Here is a 27,622-nt window from a genome sequence, read left to right as displayed (position 1 = left end):
AGGATATTACATACAGGCCTGAAGAAAAAATTGTGTACATCTAGCAGGCTGGAGAACCTGTGGCCCTCCAGAGGTTGCTGGAATTACCTACCTCACATCATCCCTAACCACTGGCCATACAACAACAATAACTGCAGGGCTACATTATCTTTCACGCATAGTACCAGGAATGGCTTTCTAACGGCACCCCATATGTGGTGCAAACCAACAGGTTGGGAAAAACAGAGATTCACAGATCCAGAGTTAACAAAAATGGAATTATTGCAGTAGTCACTGATGTAAAATGACCCTTACCAAAAATGTCTCTCACTTTTAATCGACAAGGTCTAGGTTAATGCTGTGAAAAGTCCAATGAAAGCATAGCCTGTGGCTCAAAGTAATTGTCAGCACTGAGCAACCATCACCTTTAACCTATTATGGATTTATTACTCCATGTGCACTGTGCTTATGACAAGGTATGTTTGAGTTAATCGTTAGCAGCCAGAAATTCTTCCTGGAGAGAAAGCAGTCAAGGTGTGTGTCTGTCCAGCATCACTTTTAGCTTCTGCTTGACCCTATAAGGATGCCAACAGCAACTGTAAAAATTCAAAACCTTTTTTAAAAAATCCCTTTAAAGCATTTTTAAAAATATGTGATTTTGCAGTGTTTCCCAAACCCGTTTTTCCCATGGACCACCTGAACATTGCTAAGGGTTTTGATGGACCACTTAATGATTTTCCTGCTGAAATTACTGAAAGAGCTTCGTTTAAAGACAATTTACATTGTTGAAAAATACATTTAGTTTTTGTTGTGAGCAACGCAGATAAGAATCAAAAGTCCTCAGCTGAACTTTGTAAAACTAGTTTAAGCCCATACTTTGCATAAAATGTCCTCATTTAATTTCAAGTCTCTGTTGAGACCCTAAAACCACATTCTTTAAAAAAACCACCAAAAAGCCCACTCAGACAATTTATATTTGCTGTAATTGTCAAGGAACAATCACTTCCTTCCAGCCCTCCTCCCCTCTAGTTGCCCTTCTCCTCTATTACTGGTATATTAAAAGAACCTCTTTCTGCAGACACACATACCAGGTACACAGCTTGGTTTAAGAACCTAAGAAGTCTTCTGGGTCAGGACCATGACCCAGTTCTGCATCATGTCCTCACAGTTGCCAAAGCAATCTCCCCTCCCATGGTTTCCAGCAACTGGCATTCAGAAGCATACTACCTCCCGCCTTGGATGCAGAGCATAGAATTGTGGCTAATAGCCATCGATAGCCTTTTCTATCATGAATTTGACTCATCCACTTTCAGAGCTATCCACCTAGCACCACAACTAGGTGTGTGAAGTTCTTGACCCTGACACTCATTCCCAGCTTCAGAAATGATGGCTAATGAAGCTGGGAAAGATCATCTGAACCCAATCCAATGTCGAGTAAATTCACATACTGGCCAATAATGCATTGGAGCTTTCCCCAGGGTGTTATAGAGCATCATAAACAACAGTCTGAAGCGTTGCAATCAGATTTAATTGGCTTTGTGTTTGGCTCAAAACAAAAGAAATGCTTCTGGAATGGTTGCAATAAAATTGCAGAGCAGGTCTGACTCACTTTCAATGTAACTTCATCATTGATGGGTTTTATGGAACTCAGATGCTGCAATTTTCATGAGGGTTGACAGGTTTATTTTATTTGCATTTGCTTTCTTTTGTTCCTGTAAGTTTACAATGCACACAGAGACTCAATAGGTAAGTCAGACATAAAGCCAAAACCTGAACACCTGTAACAACTGAGATAGCAGCCTGAAGTTTTCCAGCTTAACTACGTTTTCTAGCGCATTTTCTCCACCATCCTTTTTTGTAAGGTTCATGTTATAAAATATTAGCTAATTATAACCGTGTATTATGGTCTCTCATCACTGACCAACAAAAATGCATGAGCAATAACAAAACAACCACCCTAAAATAGAGAAAGCAGCAATATTCGATGATCAGAGAGTCACTTGGCTACTGTGTACCTGACTCCTATTTACACAACTAGGCTTAAGGCACCTAAAATACAGACCGTCACTATACTGCACTAAACCTCCTATCCCTGCTCCCACCTGCCTCTTCCTTTAGTCAGCAGTTTGCTTCAGGCCCAGAGCAGCTGGGAAGGATGTGAAGCAGTGAAAGGGCTGGTGAAGTAATCGAGTAAGAGACTCATCAGCTTCTTAGATTCTTGGTAGGAAGAACGAGGCAGTCCATTGAAATCTGCATTACTAAACCACCATATGAAAAATAGCAACTATTTAAAATAAAGGAACCTGTTATGGTTTCAAAATATTCTTGAAACAAGTGGCATAAATCTAATATGGACATTTCAGTATGCAATAATTATTTAGTGTGGAATGTGGTCTATATATAAATAGAAATGTGTGGGCAGGGAGGAAGAAACTACATAATGGTTATTTATTCCCTGCTGTTAACTGAGCATCACCATTAAATATTGCTGGAAGATGCACTGGAGAAAAGAATTGAATGCCACCAGGACAGTTTGACAGTGCAGTTGTAGGAAGACTTCTCCCTACCTTTGGATCTCTTAAGGAGGGTTAATCAGCAGCTGATCTGGGAGACGTTTTTGCCCATTAGGATGCTGACCTGCCCAGCAGACTAACAAAGGACAAGATGAGGGGTAAGTCAGCAGGACACAGAGTGTGGGTTCTGTTTAAGGAGACACTCATGCAAAAAGGTAAATAAAGCCATACTTAGATAGGCCAAGCTTTCATATAACCGAAATGACACTGGGCTCTATTAACATTGTTGTTTTGTTATTAAATTTATTACCTGCATTTCACCAGCAGGTCCCAGGGTTACAACAATTTAAAATTCAATATTAAAAATATTTAAAACAAGTTAGCCACAGGGATAAAAACATAATCACTTTTAATTGCATTGTTCATCTTATGGCAATAGGCCTATAGAACTACATGCTTTTATTTTATTTTTATTTTTATGAACAGAACAGTGACGCTATTAAGTAACTAGTAATAGAGAAACTCTGTACATGTTAATTCAGAAGGAAGTTTTACAGAGTTCAGTATGGCTTACTCCTAGGTAAGTGTGCATTGGATCACAGGACAAACACTAGCATTATATCTTCAGGCAAGACTGATAAAAGGGCTGTTACATTTGCAAGGATTTTTGGCGCTCCTCCAGCACATACAGGACAAGGAAGAAAATGGTGATGTTGTAAGTCTCCAATCAGACAACATTGGCTGTGAACTTAGATTAACTGCCAGTGAGGAGAAAACAAAGCTACTACTAAAATCCTGGCCAATGAGCTCTTGAGTCATCTCTTATAAAGCAGCAACCTATGGGGTTTCTGCTGGCTCCTTTCCCAGCAGTTCTAAGGAAGACATTGCTACAAGCATTGCACAAAGGAATGCCAGCACACGGCTAGCTTCCTAACCCTTTGCCTCTACCAACTATAAAATACATCCTAAACCATTTTTGTGTCACTGTTTCCCATTTATCATACCGCTAAAAAAGAGATTCTTCTAAAAAACCTTATACTTCTAAGGAAAATAGTGCACAGAATCCTACTATTATTTAACGTTTATTCTTGTTTTACTGCTCCCTTCAAATTTCTGTTGGCCACACTACCATCTTAGGAAGAAGGCTGAGAAAAGGAAGGAAACATCAGCATGAATTTTATCTTCAAATCATTACAGTGGTACCTCGTTTTACGAACTTAATCCGTTCCGGAAGTCCGTTCTTAAACCAAAGCCATTCTTAAACCGAGGCATGCTTTCCCTAATGAGGCCTCCTGCCGCCGATGCCCTTCCACTGTTCAGATTCTGTTTGTAGACCAAGGTAAAGTTCGCTAACCAGAACACCTACCGTGTTTTTTCGTCTATATGATGCCCCCTTATTTTGGGGGAATCATTTATAAGAAAATGAGGGGAGTTGGCCCAAAGTTGTTGAGCTTCTCCCCCCTTGCAGCTGCAGGCAGGAAACACTCCCTAGAGATCGTTTCCCACTCACAGCAGCATGGGGGAAGTTGCACTCCCACCAACCAGCTGGCTGGTGGGCATGCCACTCCCCCCATGCCACTATCCATGTATTGGATGACTCCAGTTTTTTGCCACCATTTTTGAGTCTAAAAAGCTCGTCTAATACACAGAAAAATACGGTACTTCCAGTTTTGTGGAGTTCGTATACAGAATAGTTCGTTAACAGGGCTGTTCTTAAACCAAGGTACCATTGTACTATGTTTCCATTTTTGCATGTGCTTTTGCAAATAAAACATAATTGGACTATGTGCTCATTTAAAAGAGCTCAAATGTTCCGCAGCATATTCATATGTGTATTCTTAAAAAAATATATATCAGAAAGGATGCGTGAATTTTGTAAAACAGCCGTTTGCTATGTCTAAGGTGAAAAGTTTTGTATTCTACCTTGAGTTTAAAGAGCAATGGCATCCAAAACAACTAACACATGCATATAATGTAAGCATGAATGGGACTACTTTTAAAAGCTGCATACAATGTATATATATATATTAGGTATTCCCATTCATGTTTACATTATATACATGTCTGAGTTGCTTTGGACACCATTGGTGCATACAACATGATTTAAAGGGAGTGGGTGGCACTGTGGTCTAAGCCACTGAGCCTCTTGGGCTTGCTAATCATATGGTTGGTGGTTCGAAACTGAGCAATGGGGTGAGTTATGATGGCCACATGACCCAGAAAGCTGTCTGTAGACGAATGCCAGCTCCCTCAGCCTGAAGCAAGATGAAAACAACACTGCATATTTGCCTTTGTCTGGATTTAACTGTCCAGAGGTCCTTTACCTTTTTACCTTACCTTTACCTTGCAACATAATTTAACATCAGAGAACTGATCTGCAAAAGAACTTATAAAATGTACATGGGTCATTCAGTCTGTGAAGTGCAACACACACACACCAGGCAAATAAGCCCTTGGCCTTTGAACAGACAGTTGCTTCACTAATATGGCATTAACATCTCACTAATATTTAGTGCTCTAATAACACTACAATGATGATGCAGGTAATTAGGCAGCTTGCAAGGAGCCTAAGATCCATAAAGATGTGGCAATTATTTTTGTTATCCTTAAGACAGCAGGTTCATTCAGGGATACAACCATTCACTTATGTAATTAAATTTTAGAGCCTATACAGCGTCTGTCGAGCATTTTAATTATGTTCGCCATCAGTTGCCAGCATCTTGGCTTGTTATGGGGCAAATGAAATGTTATCATAAAAGTTTTCTCATTCTGTTTTAAATGTAACTTTGGAAATCCAAATGGCTCAAAAGAGTAAGAAATTTTAGACTTTTTATTTTTATTAAAGGCATTAACCCCACAGAAAACCCCACACAGGTACATTCACAAATAATAAAAGTATTCCTAAAATGGAAGCACCTCAAGTTGATTTTTGCCATGCTTGCTAACTCATGGCAGAAGGGAATAAGCTTAAGGAAGCGGGAAATGTTGTGCCACAGTAATATATTCAATTGTACCAACCAGTCAAATGTTTACTGTATGCCACAAATATTAGTCCATGTACTCCTATATTTAGTTCATCATGAAAAAATTTTCATGATGCATACCTTACACATACCTTCTGTACTTGTAGGTTTCACCTGAGCTGTCAAAGATATATCCTAAAGGTCACATATTGTTTAGGATGTTCCTCTGGAATAATTGTCCCTTGATTTTTTTTTTTTAAATACCAAGATTGTAAAAAGGTAAAGGTAAAGGACCCTTGACAGTTAAGTCCAGTCATGAACGACTCTGGGGTTGCAGCGCTCCCTCGCTTTAACAGCCGAGGGAGCCAACATTTGTCCACAGACAGTTTTTTCCGGGTCATGAGCAGCACATGGAAACGCCATTTACCTTCCTGCTGGAGCAGTACCGATTCATCTGTTGGCAGTAGGTACTGCTCCAGCGGGAAGGTAAATGGCGTTTTCATGTGCTGCTCATGACCCGGAAAAACAGCTCACCCCGTCACAGGGATTTGAACCGCTGACCTTCCAATCGCCAAGCCCAAGCCCAAGCCCAAGGCTCAGTGGTTTACACCACAGCACCACCCGCGTCCCTAAAATTTCTTAATCTTTTGAGCAATTTGAATTTCCAAAGTTACATTTAAAACAGATTGTAAAACGTAAAGGTAAAGGGACCCCTGACCGTTAGGTCCAGTTGTGGACGACTCTGGGGTTGTGGCGCTCATCTCGCTTTATTGGATGAGGCAGCTGGCGTACAGCTTTCGGGTCTTGTGGCCAGCATGACTAAGCCGCTTCTGGCAAACCATAGCAGTGCACGGAAACGCCATTTACCTATAGTACAATTATCATCAAGAGCAAAAGATACCTAGGAGGAATTTTTAAGCACTGTCTGAAAGACTACATGACTGTCATCATATTATTTGCTTCCTGATGGATTTATTTTATGGCCCATGTTAGTTTTAGACTTCAGTTTCTTATTTTCAGGAACGTCAACCCAGTTCTGCTGATGCTATCATGAGTTTTTGTACAGAGATATTTGTTATTGGAAATTGTGCTTCAGTATATGTCAAGGTGATGGATTCAGTGAAAGCTTTGTCAGGACAGGTTGGGTGAAACGGGCTGCAAATGTGGTGCTACACCACAAGACTTGATATGTTAACAGTGAGTCTGCTGATCTTGCAACTTGGCAAGACAAATACAAAGTGCATCACTTTGGTATCGAGGTCCCAAAGCCTTGAGAAGGATTTAAGAAGATTCATAATAAGCCACACCTCCCTTTAGCAGTGAGGTAAATGCCTAGGAAAGACTCACTTCTTGCTAAACTTTAAATATTCTAAAACATGATCAGCAATACTCTGCTTTTATGTATATTTTCTAAACTGTTATGGGAGCCTGCAGAGAGTTAGAATCAGAGTGAGAATGAATTTCAAAGGTCACCTTTCAGTGCAGGAAATCCACTACTACAGTACCCCTGTGGGTCATTCAGCCTCTGCTTAAAACCCCCTAATGAAAGAGTGTCCATCACCTCTTGTGGCACTGCCAAACAGCTTGCACCAGCAGGAAGTTCTTCTGAAAGTTTAGTCAACAGTGGTTTGGGTCCTACTTTCTGGAACAGCAAAATAAAATAAAATAAAATAAAATAAAAAAATTCCTCCATCGCTTATGTTACACTCCTTCAAATATGTAAATATGGCTGTCATATTTTGGGTTATTGGGTCGTTGGTGCTTTTATTTTTATTATATTTTTTGTGGTTTTATATTTTGATTTTATTCTGTGAACTGCCCCGAGACCTTCGGGCATAGGGCAGTATGTAAAATAAAAAATAAAAATAAAATTCTCCAGGCTAAATATACCTGATTCCTTTGAACTTGATTCCCAAGTTCCTCACCAACTTCATCACTGTACTGTCAACAAACCTTAAAGTGCAGCTAAAAGCAGTCTTCTTGACATTTCCATTTGCTTCATTTTATGAAGTGGCCACTAACTATGCCTGAATAGTGTGTTTTCTTGTTAGGTGGTTCACGCTTTGGAATTTTCAGATTAACACTATATACTTTTCATTCTCGGAACCATCGTCTTACTGTCAGATAGTGTTTAGCCAAAATCAGAGAGGTGTGTAGCACAGTGTTTAGGCACTGGCTATAGACGTTTTTGTTTAGGAAGGCTTTCCTGTATAACCCAGTCATTTATGGAAGATCAATTTCATATCTAAATAATAGCTTTTTGTCATTTTTAGAGCTTGTGTGGATGGTTTTATTGTTTTTTAGAGTTAGATTATTTTATTTTATTGTTCTTAAGAGTTTGGGCTTCTGTGTTTTATTCTGTTTCTACCCAGTACATTGCTTTATGCCATGATGTAGTTTCTAAATTTGTTTAATAATAATAACCAATAATAGCTGAAATATTTGGGTAAACGTGGAATAGGAAGCTATTGAAGGAGCAGTGAAGAAATATTGTAACACGGAACAAAGAAAAACAGATAGCTGTTTGTAAATGGCAAAAGGAAAGTTGTGGATAGATACAGACAACATATGTATTCAATATACGGTATATCGCATCAAAATCACAATGAATGCACAAATTGCGCAAGTAAGCAAATCAATTAAAAAGATGCAGTGTGTGTCTGAGTGAAATACTCCTTTTCCTTTTACATTAGGATGTGGATGATAGTCATATTGATATTTCCAAATTAATACAGCAAGCCACGGGGATAGTTCTAAAAAGGTTTTCTAACTTTGTGTCACATGACCACCAACTGCAACGAAAGCCACATTCATTCCAAGCAAATAGGTCTAGACTAACAAAACATGCAAGGGACATGGGTGGTGCTATGGGTTACACCACAGAGCCTAGGACTTGCCAATCAGAAGGTTGGCGGTTCAAATCCCCGCTACGGGGTGAGCTCCCATTGCTCAGTCCCTGCTCCTGCCAACCTAGCAGTTCGAAAGCACCTCTAAGTGCAAGTAGATAAATAGGTACCGCTACGGCGGGAAGGTAAACGGTGTTTCCGTGCGCTGCTCTGGTTCACCAGAAGCGGCTTAGTCATGCTGGCCAAATGACCCAGAAGCTGTATGCAGGCTTCCTTGGCCAATAAAGTGAGATAAGTGCCGCAACCCCAGAGTCGGCCACGACTGGACCTAATGGTCAGGGGACCCTTTACCTTTTAACAAAACATTTGCATTGCCTAATGACACAATGTAACTGTGATACATTGTTGATAGGGAAAAGGAGGAGTCAGGGCTATGCTACATATAACAGTTTTAGTAACTGTGATACTATTTCAATTTCCATAAGTGTAACTGGCAAAAAGTGTTTACAGAGCGGCTTCAAGCTAAACCAACCATCCAAGAGCTGTATGCAAGAACCAATCTTACAAAGACATTGAAATTTGTAAAGCACATCACATTAACACTACAGATCCCTTCACTGAAGCTTACAAAATTAATGTACTTCATGGTAATTTTTTAAAAAGTTAAATCTGTGTATTACTAAAGCACAGCCCTTTTCCAAAAAAAAAGATTAAAATTTGATGCATAAGAAAAAGAAGCATTTGAAATGAAAAAGTGTACACATAACCTTCAGTTTGATCTGTAAACAATACAACACACTATGTAAAAGAAGCTTGTAATACCTTACTGCAATGTAAACAAATGGTGCATGCTGAGTGAGACTTAGACAGGTATTCCATTAAAAAACAAGGAAGTACTTCTAAGGCAATCAATCCTAATTCCAATTGGCTGCAGCTAGTATGACCAATGGCCAATGATGATGGAAGCTTTAGTCCAAAGTATCTGGATAGTATGCAGTTGGGGGAGACTGCTACATACCCTTTCTCTCTCAAAACATATAGAAGTGTGGGAGCCAAATCCTTTGCCTGCTGAAATTGCAGCTCAATTACACCTGTTCAAACTCTATACGTGCACATTTCCATCTATAACTCCCATCTGTTCAGAGAAGTCACTTAAACATAGAAGACTACATACATTTCTCCATAACGACCCCGTTTTTTAAAACACTTTTCAGACGCAGGAAGCTCTTGATTACTTTTTGGGTTGCTTCAACTCTTGAAAACAAGCTGGAACAGTACATAATTTTTATGTCATGTATAAATCTCCATCTTTGAACCAGACATTTAAGATAAAGGTACTCATGAACCATGTAAACAATTTATCATTCAACAAAACTCAATTAGTTCAAGCAACTAATTCATTCTCTAGAAATAATCTGGCCCAAACAAAAATTGTGGAATTATGCAGTGTGAGCTCCTCTGTATCTGTTAGAATAAGCTGCTTGCTTATGCTGTGCAATTTCCTGTTCCCCAAAAATGATTAAACACAATGTGCTTTTTTCTTATCTCTTCCTGCCCAGCCAAGTCAAAAGGTATAGCTCTGTGTCATACCTGATATGCCACACAAAACCAGTCAAGTCTCTCATACTTAAAATCACAGCAGTAATGGAACAGTACAGGATATTTCATTCAAGGTCAGGAAGGAAATAAGATCAAGATAATAACTTCTGACTGTGTGATTCCTTCACCTCTTTTTATAAATATTTTTTTGAAAAATGTTTTTCAGGCTACTGATGCCTGCTTGTGGTAAGATCAACTAAGCTCCTGGCTACCAATGAAATCAGCTGAAAACAAAAATCACATAAACAATGATATAGCACCAGTAAGTGCTTAAACGAATCAAGTCTTATGATTTTATATTAATGAGAAAAATATGGGAAAATTAACAAAATAAGAGATGCTTACCTTGGCTCGCCTGATGGTTCAGAGTTTTGATACAGTTTCCACGCCCCTCAGAGCAACATTAGAGTGAAGACAAATTCCTCAGGTTGCTGCCAATGAACAGTCTCAAGTTCCACACAGTCTTAATCTTCTGCGTTTACAGACATGTAGATTTTCCCCCTGAGGATGACTATAATGTCCTCAAATTCTTTAAGAGTCATAAAACAAAAGAGAGAGAAGAAAGACAGAAGGTGTGGTGTTAAATTCTAGGGTCGCTTGTTTGGCTGATTCAGAGCAGAATGTAACAGAATACTTGATGGGAATGAACTGTCATGCAGGGAGAAAAAGCCTGAAAATCCATCACCTTTTGAGGGAAATCTTTGAATTCAAGAATTGTGGTGCATGTGTTATTCTGCCTTCTCTGTGATACTAAATTAGGAAATTGACGTAGGCTAAAATGATGTGCTTTATTATAATCGGGGCTGGTCACCGTAAGATGACAATGCTGGAAAACATTTACCGGTAAATAGAGCATTAAATGCAAATTGCTGTGTATTGCTCAAATGCCATGGTTCAAAATAAGAATCAAACTAGAATAACTAAACCAGAGTGAACCACTTCTACAACAACTTTCATTCGGAAAAAAACACACAATACAGTGTAGTTATTGTGACACTTTTTTGAGGCAATGATAAATAATCACAATGCATAGGGAAGACTGAAATGGAATCTTTATAGAGCGAATCCTATAATGCAGTGGGCGGAATTGTAAGGGGAATGCAAGCAGATTAGTATTTGCAGAACTCGCCAATTTAACAGCCAAAATAAGGGACCAGGATGAAAAAAAGATAAAGGGCTAATGGAACTCCTTTTGGGGACTATTTTAAAAAAATATGACACCAAAACTAATCTACAAGTAGAGGTGATCCTATGAACAACAGTTAAATACAATGAGGGATAAAAAGGGGGAAAGTAGGGTAGACTAATAAACTGATATGCAGTATCACTAGGATTACCAACAATGCCATGGAAGGTCAGGTTGGGAAGTCATTATAAAAATCATGAATGACAGTGAATTATGAAGTGTAAACGAAAAAAGTAAAATGCCAAATATATAAATAAATGGGAATGCAAGCAGAGCACAATTTACAGAAGAGTAAGAAATGTAATATAGTAGTGCCCCGCAAGACGAATGCCTCGCAAGATGAAAAACTCGCTAGACGAAAGGGTTTTCCGTTTTTTGAGTCGTTCCGCAAGACGAATTTCCCTATGGGCTTGCTTCGGAAGACGAAACGTCTTGCGAGTTCTTGCGAGTTTGTTTCCTTTTTCTTAAAGCCGCTAAGCCGTTAATAGCCGCTAAGCCGCTAAGCCGTTAATAGCCGCTATGCCGCTAAGCCGCTAATAGCCGTGCTTTGCAAGATGAAAAAACCGCAAGACGAAGAGACTCGCGGAACAGATTAATTTCATCTTGCGAGGAACCACTATATGTCAGGAGTGACTACCTTCTTTTGGCCTGAGGGAAGCATGGAGGGTAGCCCACCGCTCTAATGGCTGCATGCTAGTGATGGGCATAGCTGAAGTTGGAAATGCCCATTCAGTCACATTCACCACACATACAGGCACAGTCAGCAGAGGGTGGAGGGTTCTTCCCCACTGCAGAACTTAGCTATGAGGAGATTGTTTCAAAAAATGGGCACCTATTCTTAACTGAAGATTCCCTCTGGAACTGCACCATTGTTAGAAGGACTTAGCCTTAGTGAGGGGAAACAGGAAGAAGAGCTCCTTCCTGTTTCCTGTGCCTAAGACAAGTGTAATGCTAGAAGAAGTAGTGCTTTTCAGAGTTAAGAAGTGACACCCAATTTTCTAAAAGAGTGTAGTGGGTGTGTGGATTTGCCACCCCTACTGATTCCTGCTTGTGGGTTTTTCACAGGTATCATGTTGACCACTGTGAGAACAGGATGTTGGTCTAGATGAGCCTTTGGCCTGATCCAACAGGCTCCTCTTACGTTCCTATATTCTTATGTGATTGCTATGGAGCCATTTTTCACAGATATAATCCCCCCCCCTCCAAGTGGGCTTCTTAAGGGCTTTCCAAATTTATTTCTTTACAGTAAATAAACAGCCACAGCTCCTCATTTTGTTGTAGATCTCATATATGCAAAGTTCAGAATTATTGGAATACGAAATGACGAGCTCATAATGTTTAGGTATATACACACTGAACATCATTTGCCAGTCAACAGTTCCCTAGATTGTTTAACAATCCATTTTGCAGACTGTTTGCTTAGCTCAGTCTGAGCTATGATTAGTTCCAGGGCTGCACTAAAAAAGATGGAATGTTAAGGCAATAAAATATGGTTCAACCCCAATTACAAATCAAATCAAATACAAATGTTTCTTTGCGGGGGTGGGGGTGGTTAAGAGTTATCTCGTTATGCTTGTAACTGCTAATTCTGAATCAACCTGAGAAGAGTTCACCAACCAGAGATCCAAGACTCAGGTTTTTCTGGAAGAACCATAAGCAGCATAGACCCCTCCCTGTGATCAGTAGCAGACAGCATTGGGGGGATGGTCTTTGGCATGATCTTGATACAGTTCCATCTCTCCAGCAGTAGGCTGAAATAGATATACACCCAATACCTGATCCTACACCTGTAATCAATAAAGTGGTGGCCATTCTTAATTCCAGACTGCTTGGCTCTCCAGATGTTTTGGGACTACAGTTCCCATCATCCCTGACCACTGCTCTTGTTAGCTAGGGATGATGGGAGTTGTAGTCCCAAAACATCTGGAGAGCCAAGTCTGGCCATGCCTGGTTTATACTCTCTCACTTCACCACAGTCTTAGAGAGGGGAGGGGAGGCACTGCAACTGGGACCACAAAGCAAACCTCTAGGTCCTGAGTACAGGAATAAAGCTTCTCTCAGACCTTGCCATTACCATGACAGGGATATAAACACAGCAGCAGAGATCTATAAAGTAAATGACAACCATATTTCCAGAGTATACACTTGGTACAGCAAAATTTTCATTCTTCTTCACACAGAAAGTTCAAAAATCGTTCCCATCTCTCACCAGATAAAGCAGGATCCACAATCCACAGTATAATCACATCACAGCTGTGGTCAATAGGCAAGTGAACATAAAAAATTAAGAACTGTTTTGGTGGATCAGGCTAGATTGGTCTAATTCACCTTCTTTAAAAGATTAAGTTGTTGACTGGTATTCCATTTTCTCATTTTATAAAAATTATCACAAAAATAAATTCACACAACCAATTTAAAGCATCAAATAATCTACCCCCTCCCCTTCCACCCTTTCTGTGGTTACTTATCTTTTTTTACATCTGCAATGGTTAATTTCTGATTTGTAACGTGGATGGCAAAACTACTAAAATGGCATGCAAACTGGATTAATGAAAAACTAAAGAAAGCAAATGAATTAACTTTGCAGCAGGCGTTACATTGAATGGTTATAAAGATGCTGTGCGGTTTAATCACTAGATGGCACTGGAGTTAACTGTGGAGATAGGAGTAACTCATGGCTACATTTGGGGAATTTACACTCATCCCTTAATAGTGTATTGTAGCATGATCAGAAACTAGTGAGACCTGGAAGCCTGAATTGTATTGTTTTTGCTATGTTGAAGCAACAATAGACATAACTAGAGAGAACAAACATTTAGTACAGTTGTGGGAAATCTGTATTCTTTCAGATCCTGTTGGACTCCATCTCCTGGCCCCAGCCAATATGGCTAATGGTCAGGGATGATGGGAGTTGAAAATCCAGGCTTGTCAAATGCATATGGTGTAGCTGATCCACATTTTGAATCCCTGTAGCTAAAGCCTCTGAGGCTGCTTTGGTTGTATCTGTTGATATGAATTCAAGCGAAGCAATGTTTGTTTCTTGAGGTTTTAAACTCTGTCCCCATTCTTCTGAGAGATCCTTGCCATGTTGATGGAACAGCAATTTTGCTTTGAATCAATGCAGCTATGTCCCCTCCCTCTGCAAGAGGTTGCTTACCTGCTAGCAATATTCCCTCTGCCATTGCCACAATTTGAGCAGGTAGGAAGAGACTGTGAGCCTTCTTAATGGAGTGGGGAATGCAACGTGCCAACACTATGGTCAGTGATGTCACCTTCTCCTCACCCCATAGATTATTGTATGTGGAGAGCCAAGGTGGTGTAGTGGTTAAGAGCAGTGGACTCATAATCTGGTGAACCGGGTTCGTGTCCCCACTCCTCCACATGCAGCTGCTGGGTGACCTTGGGCTAGCCATATTTCTCTGAAGTCTCTCAGCCTCACTCACCTCACAGAGTGTTTGTTGTGAGGGAGGAAGGGAAAGGAGATTGTCAGCCGCTTTGAGACTCCTTAGGGTAGTGATAAAGCGGGATAGCAAATCCAAACTCCTCTTCTTCTTCTCCTTGACTTGAATTAATAGAATCAGAACTGTAGAGTTAGAAGGGACCCCAAGGGTCATCTAGTCCAACTCCTTGCAATGCAGGAATTTCAACAAAATCATAGATGACAGATGGCCATCCAACATCTGCTTAAAGATCTACAGGGAAGGACAATCCACCACCCTCTGAGGGAGTCCGTTCCATTGTCTAACAGCTCCTACTGTCAGAAAGTTCTACCTGATGTTTAGTTGGAATCTCCTTTCTTGTAAACTGAAGCCATTGGTTTGGGTTCTCTACCCCCTGGAGCAGGAGAATCAAGCTTGCTTCATCTTCCATGTGACAGCCCTTGAGATATTTGAAGATGGTTATCTTATCTCCTTCTTTTCCAGACCTTTGATTATCTTGGTTGTCCTCCTCTGCACATGTCCCAGCTTGTCAATATCCTCTTAAACTGTGGCACCCAGAACTGGACGCAGTTTTCTAGGTATTGTCTGACCAAGGCACAATAGAGTGATACTATTACTTCCCTTGATCTGGGCAATATACTTCTGATGATGCAGTCTAGCACAGCGTTAGCATTTTATTTTATTTTATTCTTTTCTTTTCTTGCTGCATCACACTGTTGACTCATGTTAAGCTTGTGGTCTACTAAGATCCCTGGATACTTTTCACATGTACTTATGGCAAGCAAAGTGTCCCGTCCCATCCCCCCAATATTATATTTGTGCAGCGGGTTATTCCTGCCTAAGTGTAGAACCTTGCATTGTCCCTATTGGAATTCATTTTGTTAGTTTGGGATCAGTTCTCCAATCTGTTATGTTCATCCTAACTACTGAGTCAGAGAGATATCCTGTACTTAAACCCACTGATTTCAGTAGACCTACTTCGATTTTTAATAGCACTGAATATCACCCTCAGTCACTTGATGGCACACAACCACACTTCCCTCTTGTTCCTCAAGCTCTCACAGTACAGTGGTACCTTGGATTAAGAACTTAATTTGTTCTGGAGGTCCGTTCTTAACCTGAAACTGTTCTTAACCTGAGGTACCACTTTAGTTAATGGGGCCTCCTGCTGCCGCCGCGCGATTTCTGTTCTCATCCTGAAGCAAAGTTCTTAACCCGAGGTGCTATTTCTGGGTTAGCAGAGTCTGTAACCTGAAGCGTCTGTAACCTGAAGCGTCTGTAACCCAAGGTACCACTGTATAGGACATTATAAAAGTCACTGCTCTATTCTCTCTTGGGCCCATTTCATGTATACATCCATGCAAGCCTAAGTTTTCTATGAGGTATACAGCAGGTTTCAGAAAGTCGCAGCCCTTTTAGTGTATTCCCTATGTAATTCACATCTCCATCCAAACCAGGTGATTCCTTCCTCTCCCAAGAGCTTGTTCCCCATACCAGATTATCCAGGAGGGCTCCCTGACCCTCCAGAGAGGCATTTTGAGGGAGCAAAGATAGCTGCAGGTATAAGACAGAGCCAGGAATACTTCCTTCTGTAAACATTCTTCTGCTGACTTATTTTAGGCTCCAAACATTTTTGTCAAGAAAGCAAATTTGAAAATAACACTGAAACCTCCCCCATTGCACCAGGAACATGGTCCAGCCATATGCTATTAATCACATTGAGTCATCATTAAACATAAAGAATACAAGTGACTGTGTCACTTTGTTGTTCTGTGAAATCTTCTCTTCTCCTGAACCTGAATGGCATAAAAAGGTGAGCCTCCAGTCCTAGGGAAGAGCAGATAATTAAACTCTCCATGAAATTGGCAACAAGTAATTGGAAAGTTTGATGGCTCTACCTGCTTGGCAGGTCAGACTTATTCTGTAAAATTAATTAATTAAATTATGACTTTGCCCTGCAAGAAAATGACAGGAAGGGGCATGGATCTACAGATATGAATCTAATGAGGTGCTGCAATTCTGCTTTCTTTCTTCCTTTATGTCATTAAGAACACCTCAAAGGTGCCTTGATACAATGAAATAAAGACACGGGTTAATGGTGCTCATTATTTGATTTCATTCTCACCAGTTTCATGCATATGCCTTCTTCCCAAGAGAGAAAGCACTCCTACACTGATGAGGAACAGGTATGCTTTGTGTTTAATTAAAAATTAAATCTTAGAAGTGTTCTATGCATAAATGTAGAAAAGTCAATATGCACATGGATAGGGGTGGTTTAATAGACACTAGGCACTTGGACTTTCCAAAAGCTTTTGATAAAATCTCTCATAAAAGATGCTTTAGTAAGTTTAGTAGTCATGGGATTAGAGTACTAGTCATAGAAGGATCATAGATGTCTCATAGAATAGTAGTATTGGAAGGAACCCAAAGGATCATCTAGTCCAACCCTCAGAATATGCAGCTGTCCCATGTGGGGATCAAAACTGTGACCTTGGCATTATCAGCACCATGCTCTAAACAGCTAATGGAGCCATAATGACTTCAGGAATCAGAGAGTAGGAACAAATTGTCCGTTCTCACAATGGAGAGATGAAAGAAGCGGGGTTGCCCAAGGATCTGAATTGCTACTGGTGCTTTTAAAGTTTTTCATAAACGATATGGATTTAAGTGTACACAGTAAGATTGCTGAGTTTGCAGGTGAAATTAGATTGTCCAGAGGAGTAAAAACAAAAAGGGATTGCAAGGAGCTTTGAAAGCATCTCCCCCAAATAGGCATTAAAATGGTTAAGTGAGGCATATTTGTGCAAAAACTCCTAACTTCACATATATGTTAATGGAGTCTGAATAGGTAGTGACTGACCAGAAAAGAGATCTTGGGGTTGTGGTGAATATCGTAATGTTGACTCGGTGTGTTGCAGCTGTCAAAAAGGCAATTTCACAATGGCATTATACAAATCTCTGTTGTCATCACACTTGGAATACTTTGTGCAGTTGTTGTTTGTTTGTTTGTTTGTTTGTTTGTTTAATTTCAATACCGCCCTATACCTGAAGGTCTCAGGGCAGTTCACATAAAGTTCTAGTTACCTCAGCTCAAAATGGATACCCACACTTTCAGATGAGAAATCTTATTTGCAAAGCTGAGTAAACTTAGCATTCACATCCAATCAAGAAGCAACATGGGTTTTGTCTCTGAGGTGGGGAAGGAGAGGGAGAGAGATGGGTGAGGGGAGAAAGAAATTTCTAAGAAAGCCTTTTAAACAACGAGCAATACCAAACCAAAACACCAAACTGAATATTGTGGAAGAAAGTAAACTCTGCTTAACTTTTCTGATTGCAACTATGATAATGTATTACTCATGTGAAGGGGTTTCATACCAAGGCTAGCTGCATGCTGTAAGACACATAAATAGAATTTGTCGGCTTTAAACCACATGAAATTTGAACCATTATTAGCCTCTCGCCAGGTAATCAGAGAAGTAATTCTTAAAAGAACCCCTCTTTTACAACTATGACAGAGTTGGTTCTTAGCCAGAATCTCAAAAAAGCTCAGCTTGTGATGAACTCATTTTGAAGATCTGCCCAAAAGTATCACAATACAGAAGCTGCTGGGTGTCAAGCTCTTTTGAGCATTTTGCTCTATACTTGTCCTATTTTTGCATTTGGTCAAGAATAGCATTTCCCCTCGTAATGTCAGGTCTTGCTCTTGATTCTGACATCCCTTGTATATCCTTGTTGGGGGTCTTCTAGCACTTTACCCTGCTACACTATTTCAGAGATACATACAGCTATTCAAGTCTGGCTGTTAAAACCTCTCAGCAGTATGTTCATGAGGAAAAGGATTTCCATTGTAAGAATCAGACAAGGAGTTTGAAGGATTTCATCTTCCTTACTATAAAGATACTCTCACCTACTCTGTACAGCAAACAACAAAAAGAAGTGAAGGAATAGTGTGATCAGGCTTAACTTGAATCTGGTTTAGTTTCTTGTAAGTCTGGGACAAGGGGAACAGGCAGGCAAGCCCATAACCACCTTTATCACAAAATGATGATGATGAAGAGGATTGCTATACTGGTGTGCTCAAGCCAAACTCTGATCATGGCAAGGGGGTGACAAGGCATAGCCACATTGCCAGGGCCCCATCATTAATCTATAATTTCCCATAACTTTTCTGTCTTTCAAGTTTTACCAGTTCATATTTTCCCAACTCAGAAAAGAGGGACAAAAGAAAAGAGTTTTGGGGGTGGTTTCCCCCCCCCCTCCCAAATTGTTTTTGGTTGTGTTTTGAAATTGCAAGTGTTTTAAAAAGTTTTAGATGGATAATAATAACTGAGACTAATGTGAAAGTAGACAACAGCGCATGCTACACGATGCAGGGAAAGGAAGACATCCATTAATCTGTAGAAACAGGAGCATTTAGAACCTCTGCAGTAGGAAATACTTCTTTTGAAATGCACAGCCAGCTCTTCACGGCTGATTAATACCAATGTGTTTGCAATTGATAACTAAAGGTGGGACATGAAAATTAGGATTTCCATAATTGCATCCCCCACTACTTTCCTGTCATATTTGGTGTCCCATGCTATGTTTCAAACTTAAAAGCATCCAGCATAAAATGATTCAACAAATGAACAACTCCAGTGGGCAGCTCAGCTTCTCTTCCGCGTGATTCATTACAGTCCTAGGTGTTATTTTACTAATTAACCCTTCACTGCTCTTTCCCTTGTAAATAACTAAAGTGTGTTGAGGAACCACATAAATGCTCATCCTTGGGTAAAACTAATGCAAAAAACAGAATAGTAGGCATCTAAAGCCTCCAATGTCACAAATTGTTCTGCAAGCAGATCCTAACAGAACTGAACAAACTAACTTTGAACATAAAACTTGTTTGCTAATATTTGGAGGCTTTTTACATGGCTATTCCTTTCCAAAGAAAAAAGTTCTGAAAGCATATCAAATATAAAGAAATCAATGTAGAACTGTAATGCTGCATGCTTTAATGTCAGTAGTTAGCATAAATGTTTTTCAAGGAGCAAACTTTTTTTTCCTAGCCACTCACCCTTGAACAATCAGATACAGCTAAAAAGAAGCCTACAGCAATGTATCTGCATAGTAACTACTCCAGACAATTCTCAGCAACACTGAAATAAAGTTTACTGACCCAAATTCATCTCAGATGTAACTTCTGACTTCAGCATGCTTTTCCCAGGAAAAAAAAAATGTGCCTAGGGATAATGTTCTTTCAAACTGCAATGCTATTACAACTTGTAGAAATGTCAATGAATGCATGTTCAGTAGACAATAGCTGCTAAATTGGTCCCAAAGATTAAGGACTAAAAATAGGCAAAGTGATGTATTTAATTGGAATAAATTCTTTTGTTTCAGGAACATACAGTGTCATGATCTCAGGGTCAAACAGTGGCCAAGACACTGAAACAGAGGCTGCAGAGTCCCTAGCTATGGAGTCAGAATGGGTTCTTGGCTCTAAGCCTGATGTTGATGAACAGGGAGCCACTAACCCAGAGGTTGGCAGGTGAGAGTCCTACAGTACAAAGGCTGAGAGACCCAGAACTGGGATGCTCATTGCCCTTCTGCTGGGTCAAAAGAATCAAGTGTCTCCCAGACTGTCTTGTGAGTCCAACAGCACAGGAAGTGTAGCAGGTGGCAGGTCAGGAGTAGGACTCGCCAGCAGGCCAGAAGGATGACTCTTTATGGACTGTACTTCTCACAAAGGGGCTGCAGTCTAGGAGATAAGGGGAAACAAGATCTGTTTTCTTTTCCCCTCCCTGAAGTCTCCCTCTGTGGTGCTATGTAATTCAAGAGCCCCAAATCTTAGCATGTTAAAGCTATATACAGTAGAGGGTGATAGTGTTTCTGGAGCAAGAATCACCAAGCTATAGGGGCCTGGTAAGCACATTTGCAAACCGGAGAAACTGTTTTGGGCACCACACACACACACACACACACACACACACACACACACAGAGTGCAACATTTCCTATTGGCTACAATAGTGTCATGAACACTTCTGCCCAAGGTATAGAATCGCAGCAGGAGTCAAGGAACAGTAGCCACTCGTCCACTTCCCCTCGTCTTACCAATGACAAGAATGCAGAGCAGCAGTTACAAGATTGCGGGCTGGAGAGAAGTCAACTCTCCCAAGAAGCACAGAAAGGCTTCAAAAGCAGGAGAAATCATATTTCTTCACCAGAACAGGAGGCAATTAATCCTCTGAGTCCAAAGAGCATACATACAGGAAAGGAGGGGTCACAGATTCAGGATATTCTGTAGAACCAGGAAGCATTCCTCAGAAGGGTCAACTGACTTGTGAAGTGCAAAGGCTCCGGTAGAGCCTCTGAGACTGATTGTTTGTTTTGCAATAAATCTTCAAGTTACTTACGACTTGAGTGCTGTCTTATTGAGATGGCAGCCTGGGCTCTTGAGAAAGAGAATACTTCTTTCAAGCAGTGGAGCAGGAAGTGAAAGGAGACTTGGGCAGGCTTGGCAGTGTCCCAGCTGCAGCAGGTCTAGGAGGAGGGTGGCGGAGAGCAGGCTGAGGAACCAAGTGCAGCCCTTTCCCGGCCGCCTCTCCTTGGCCATGGAGCCAAGGAACTGGCAGGTCCCAGGACAGCAGGAGGCTCTCCTCTCCATGTTCCTGCCATGGGGTGCACACCTCACTCAAGAACACACTTTGGGAGGGAAGCCCCAGGGAAGGACTGAAACGAGCCTGGTTCAGGAGTGGCTTGTCTCCGCGCAGGTCCAGAAGATGGCAGTCACATGACCTTGGCGAGAGAGCCTGTTGTGGGGGTGCTGGGTTGTCTTCTATACAGGCATTTTGTAAGGACTGGTGAGATAAGGTATGCAAAGTGTATTGACCTAAGTAGTGAAAGTGCTGCATAAATAATAATATTGGTGCAAATGCTTGATACACAGAAAAGGTTTGCCATGCAATGATCCATTATATAATCTAATTGGTAGTAGTTAAAATCACATATATCATCAGTTCCTGAAATAATTTGCTTGATTACATTTATTGCACAGTATTTTGTTTCATGTTTTTGTAATGATGAGGAAAAACAAATGTACATCTACACAGTTGGTATCGCCATGAGCTGAGCTCATTTGATGTGGAAACCTAAAGTTTAATTGCTTGATTTAAATTTGGCTAGTAAAAAATGCATACTGAAACATTACTCTTTTAATTATATTAATTTATAACCGAAGAGCGAAATTTACAAAGGCAATAAAATTAATTATTTATTTGCCCATTACAGCTGCATATATATTACCCAGTTAATTAGCTTCCTTAAGTCTCTCCCCCCCCAAAAAAAATAAAAAATAAATAAAAACAAGCTTAAACACTGATTTATATAAAGTGTACACACTGCCTCCTTACACAATGCCAATTCCAGCTGGTTCCTTGCATTTAACTCAGCTATATGAATTAGGCTTCAATTCTATATACACTTAACTGGGAGTAAACGGGACATACTTCTGAAAAGGTGCCTATAAGGTTGTGTTGTAAAACAGTTTGACAAGGGGACACAGTCTTTGGAAATGTAAATCATTTTGTCTCATCCAAATCCCAAAAGAACTCATTGCTCTAATTCCAAATATGCACCCCCAGGATTTGCCATTACATGCCAGCATTTTTCCTTACCTTTCAAACTGTATGTCCAAATAGGCATCCATGCTTATTTCCAGGGTCCTTGGGAAACTCTCTGTAAGACATCTCCTCAACATGGCTATGCAACTCCTGGACGGTTAAGTCCAGTCAAATTCGACTATGGGGTGCAGAGCTTTCAGGCCAAGGGGGCTGGCATTTGTCTGCAGACAGCTTTTCTGGGTCATGTGACCAGCATGACTAAACTGCTGGCTCACGGAACACTTTGACGAGTGTCAGAGAGCATGTAGACACTGTTTACCTTCCTGCGCAAATTTGAACTGCTGACCTTCTGATCGGCAAGCCCAAGAGGCTCAGTGGTTTAGACTACAGCGCCACCTGCATCCCGTGTCCGTGAAGTAACAAAGGCAGGCAGAACATGAGACCCTGGGCCTGTGGAGTGCAGCTGCAACAAAAATGTTGCACACATGAATGTAATACTAATGAAAAGTGAGATGTGGGTGGCGCTGTGGTCTAAACCACTAAGCCTCTTGGGCTTGCTGATCAAAAGGTCAGCAGTTCAAATCCGTGCGACGGGGTACGGGGTGAGCTCCTACTGCTCTGTCCCAGCTTCTGCCAACCTAGCAGTTCGAAAACATACCAGTGCAAGTAGATAAACAGGTACTACTGCGGCGGGGAGGTAAACAGCATTTCCATGCACTCTGACACTCGTCGTGGTCCTCAATGCATCAGTAGGAGTTTAGTCATGCTGGCCACATGACCTGCAAAGCTGTCTGCGGAGAAACACTGGCTCCCTCGGCCTGAAGTGAGGTGAGAGCTGCACCTCATTTTGCTCACCATCAAATGTTCTAAGAATAAGTAACATACTTTCATATTAAAAAAATGACAGGGGTACATTAATGTTGAATTTTCATAGTGACACAGTAATTCTAGGTGACTGCCATTACATCTGTTGAAGTGACAGCAGTTTTTTTAATTATTATTGATAATTTTCGATTATAACAAAAAAGAAAACATTTCACAAGTCATTCAACAGTAATGATAAAATTCTGAACCTTGACTACCCTCCCCATATTTCTGCAGTTCCTTAAAATTATTTTATTCTTTCCCTGCATATCCCAAATTGTCTCACGCTATTCTTTTATCCCTCTGTTATTATGGTTTTTTTTAGAAACTGCAAGTTTTTACAGTAGTCCCGCTAATGTCTTGATCTGTTTGTAATTTGTTTGTAAATATTCAATAAACCATTTCCATTTCTTAATAAATAGTTTGTTGTATTGTTTTCTTATTCTTCTGGTAAATTTCACCATTTCTGCATATTCCATTAATTTCTGCATGAAGTGACAGCAGTTTTGCAAAAGATTTGTGTCTGCGTCTGACCACAACAAGAGCCAGTTTGTCAGGCTTCTAATTAACACTCCAATGTAATTTCAAAAATTCATAGTGTACTGTAACTGAGTGCAACATTTTCATTAATATTTTAGCTTTCAATCTCCATGAGCTGGATAGCTAAAATGTGCAATGAGTATTTATGTAGGGATCCTGAAGACAATAAAATCAGATTATTAATGGCTACAGAACAATTAGTGTTGCATTAATATGTGATGAAAAACTAATTTGCACATTGTCTGAAAAAGATATTCGAATTACCCATGCCTTTAAATTTAGCTGACAGAGAAGCACTCTATTCCCATGGGTGTCTCTCTGTGTAAACTACATCCCTGAATGTGCCTGGACAATTTGGAAGATTTAACATCTCTGGTGTTACAAGACAGAACACAATTAAAGTGTTTAAGAGAAAATGGACATTTCCATGAAAAGTCTTTATACAGATATGTACAATATTATGCTGGGCAAACAACAGATTAATGCACAAAACAAAACAATGTGAGAGTAATATAATAGTTACTGCAACAGGGTGAGATGTGGGTTCAAATTACCCGTCAGATATATACCCGGTAATCTTCTTGGCTGTGAGTCCTGGAAAACCTACTTCCTGCCTTGCAGGCATTTTTCCACCTGCCCTGGGCGGGTAAGGCCCTGGCTGACTGTTATGAGTTCTCGATAGGTGGGATGAAAAGTAATGAATGAAATAAATTTTATATAAACACTCACATCGTAGTAGGCCACTGTCTACAGATATTTAGGAGCAGTGCACATGAAAGCTCATACCAATAACAAACTTAGTTGGTCTCTAAGGTGCTCCTGGAAGGATTTTTTAAAATTTTGTTTATACTAGAGATGCGTGCATCTAGCCCCATTAGTTACACAGAGTTTCTGCCCTAGGTTTTCAGATATTCATGGAAAACTTGCTGCTTTGCCTGCATGCTGTTTTGAATCCCAGTTTTTTCAAATGCCTGCATATTTTTTAAAAGTACTCAAAGACCAACTATGAAAATTAATATGCATTTTAGTTCAGGGCTGGCACATGTCTTTTGGCATTATACATGTGCAATATCACTGGCTGGTCACAAATGCTTTTCAGCACTAATAACACATTATCTGCAATGCCTTCAGAAAGCAGCGGTGAAGCCTCCAGTTTAATCTGAAGACCTTTTAACTGTAGGGATGAAACTGAAAAAAAAGTTTTGGAACATAGGCAAGGAGAAAGATTGTCAATTACTTTACAGCCTTTGTGCATAATTCTTTATACATCCAATAATATATGTTTTTTTCCTTACAACCAGCATCCATAGCCGTTTGAAGATCCAGCTTTTGGATTCTTTCTTGCCCCTCCATGTAAGCACAAAAGATATTCAATCAGACATGATATAAATTGCATCTGGAATTCTAGTCCACTTGAACAGAACTGCAACATCCAACTAGGCAGATTACATACATCCCTTTCTGTGTCGAGTACCCAAAGTTGTCTCACGCGTCACAATATCCCCCCCCCCATGCTTGCACTCAGACATGCAAACTTTCCTTATTCTGCTGCAGCCACAGTGCATGCCAATAGGTAGCTTTGCTCCCTATAACTTTCAGATTCTCTGTATTTAATATTTAATCACAGCTGGGAACATGGCCATTGTTCTGTTGCCTGGTGCAAGGGAAGAATAATCATGTTCTGAGCTATGGGGGATTTCAAAAGATCTTAGCAGAGAGATTTAAGATATTCTTCACACATAAATACACTAAGTACATTTGAGATTGTTTCTGACACAACAGCTTTCCTTCACAGAAGCATAGCGTAATCACTCCACTGCATTTCCCTAGCACAAAGACATTACAGGTGGAAACGGTTCCCCCCACCTCCTGTTTTTAAAACTTTGATAAAAATTAAAGCGAGAGCTTGGCTGCAAGCTCTGCAAATTAGCACTTTGGAATCTAGTCATTGGCCCACAAATTGTGAAACTTGCAAAATGATTATACCACAAACAAATAATCTTGCCATTATTCCAATGATCCAAAGTCAATACAGTGGTCTAAAGTAAAGGGATCCCTGACCATTAGGTCCAGTCGCGGACGACTCTGGGGTTGCGGCACTCATCTCGCTTTATTGGCTGAGGGAGCCGGCGTACAGCTTCCGGGTCATGTGGCCAGCATGACTAAGCCGCTTCTGGTGAACCAGAGCAGCGCACGGAAACGCCATTTACCTTCCCGCCGGAGTGGTACCTATTTATCTACTTGTACTTTGACGTGCTTTCGAACTGCTAGGTTGGCAGGAGCAGGGACCGAGCAATGGGAGCTCACCCCGTCTCAGGGATTCGAACCGCCGACCTTCTGATCGGCAAGCCCTAGGCTCTGTGGTTTAACCCACAGCACCACCCGTGTCCTGTGGTACCTGTAGTTGCAGACTTAATCCGTTTTGGGGTGCTGTTCGCACCCCAAAAGATCTGCAACTAGAGCGCCTCTTCTGTGCATGTGCACTGTGTGATTGAGTGCTTCTGTGCATGCATGAAGCGCGCAGATCGCTTCTGCAAATGCACGAGCGGCGGACCGGGAAGTAAACACTTCTGAGTTTGCTATGTTTGTAAGCTGAAAGTCCGTAACAAGAGCAGAATGCAACACGAGGTATGACTGTACAACTAGCAGTCTGTTCAGCACAGGTCCCTATGTTTGTGTTTGATGTTTGAAATAGGTTTAGCCAAAAGGCTCGTAATTGCTAGTTATATTTTCAGATATGTTTTTCAAGAATTGACCTCAGATCACCCCACCAAAATCACTGCAATCGTATTTGTTTATAATTGTAAAAGAGTTTATTGCATGTGATATTCTGCTGAATTACATGCTACTGCCACAGGCAAAAAGATATTCACTACAGAGTAGAGAGAGAGCACAGCAGCCTGCTACTATTCTTAAGATACTATGCTTCGAAAAGCAAAACTCATTGAACTATTCTGTTCAGATTGAACAGAGAGTAGATTAGAAGAAGAAATGCTGTTGGGTAGCTTTATATTAGAAGGGGGGCGGTTAAGTTTGTTTCATTCTGTTTTCATTACTGTTAGTTAGCTGCCTTGAGCTTCTTTGGAAAAGTTGGTGGGAAACATAAATAAATAAATAAATAAATAAATAAATAAATAAATAAATAGCCAACATTCTTAAAAGAACACTTTTAAATATGGAACACATCAAAGGAAAGGGACTACTAATGGGGTTACCAAGGTGTGCCAGCTGCAATTGCTGCAGTTAAACGTGCAAGAGGTTGGATGGAAAGCAAGTTAATGGGAAAATGGATAACTTTTATCCTATTTTGCAATGAGAAAGCGAGGGATGATGTAAGGCCGCATTCATTAAAGAAAATATGACTATATATATTCATGTAATAAATGTTTGTAATCATAATAAAGCATTAACCTCTCAATTTGTTAAGAAGAAAAGCTGAACAAGACATTTCAGGAACAAATGTGGTAATTGGAAGGTAAGTGACCATGTGATATATTGAATATACAGTGATACCTCCGGTTGCACACGGGATCCATTCTGGAGCTCCGGCCGGATCCTGAGGTGTGCATATCCAGAGATGCAGCTTCTGCGCATGCACACGGCACGGTCCAGCACTTCTGCGCATGCACGCGTGGCAAAACCCGGAAAAATATTTCCGGGTTTGCGGCGTACGTATCCCGAAGGATACGTAACCAGAGGTGAACGTAAGTAGAGGTACCACTGTATTCTCAACAATAAAACTGATTTGGTACCAAAAGCCATGTCAGAATGCAGATTGGTAAGGGTCAAAATAACCAGTATAATCCAAAAAAGTGCCTTCTCAAACACCTCCAAAATATTACCATGTTCCACTGGATCCTGGGTGAGCTTTTTCAGGAGTAGTCATGCGCACCTTTCCTTCATGGCAGTAAGAAATACCTGCCAGATGTAACATACATTAAATGTGCGTTTCTTAGTGATGGAAATGGAATCCCTGTACACCTCAGTCCTTTGACCTATGCTACATTCTTTGCAAACAATCCATACATCTGGTGAACTAGGTAAACAGTTTCCATGCTGTCCAGTGTTAGAAACTCAGATATATAAGCT

General features: G+C 40.5%; 1 protein-coding gene across 1 annotated transcript in view; it reads right to left on the bottom strand.

The window, feature by feature from the left end:
• SGCD (sarcoglycan delta) overlaps window positions 1-27,622 on the bottom strand; it is a 371,321-nt gene that overhangs the window by 227,341 nt on the left and 116,358 nt on the right. Inside the window, exon 3 of the mRNA XM_077924624.1 lies at window positions 10,246-10,429. The gene's annotated coding sequence lies outside the window, so the exon portion shown is untranslated. The remainder of the gene's footprint in view (window positions 1-10,245; window positions 10,430-27,622) is intronic.

Source organism: Podarcis muralis, chromosome 2 (genome assembly GCF_964188315.1).
Source record: "Podarcis muralis chromosome 2, rPodMur119.hap1.1, whole genome shotgun sequence".
Lineage (NCBI taxonomy): Eukaryota > Metazoa > Chordata > Lepidosauria > Squamata > Lacertidae > Podarcis > Podarcis muralis.
Note: the sequence above shows the minus strand (reverse complement) of the source record. Positions and strands in the feature narration are given on the sequence as shown.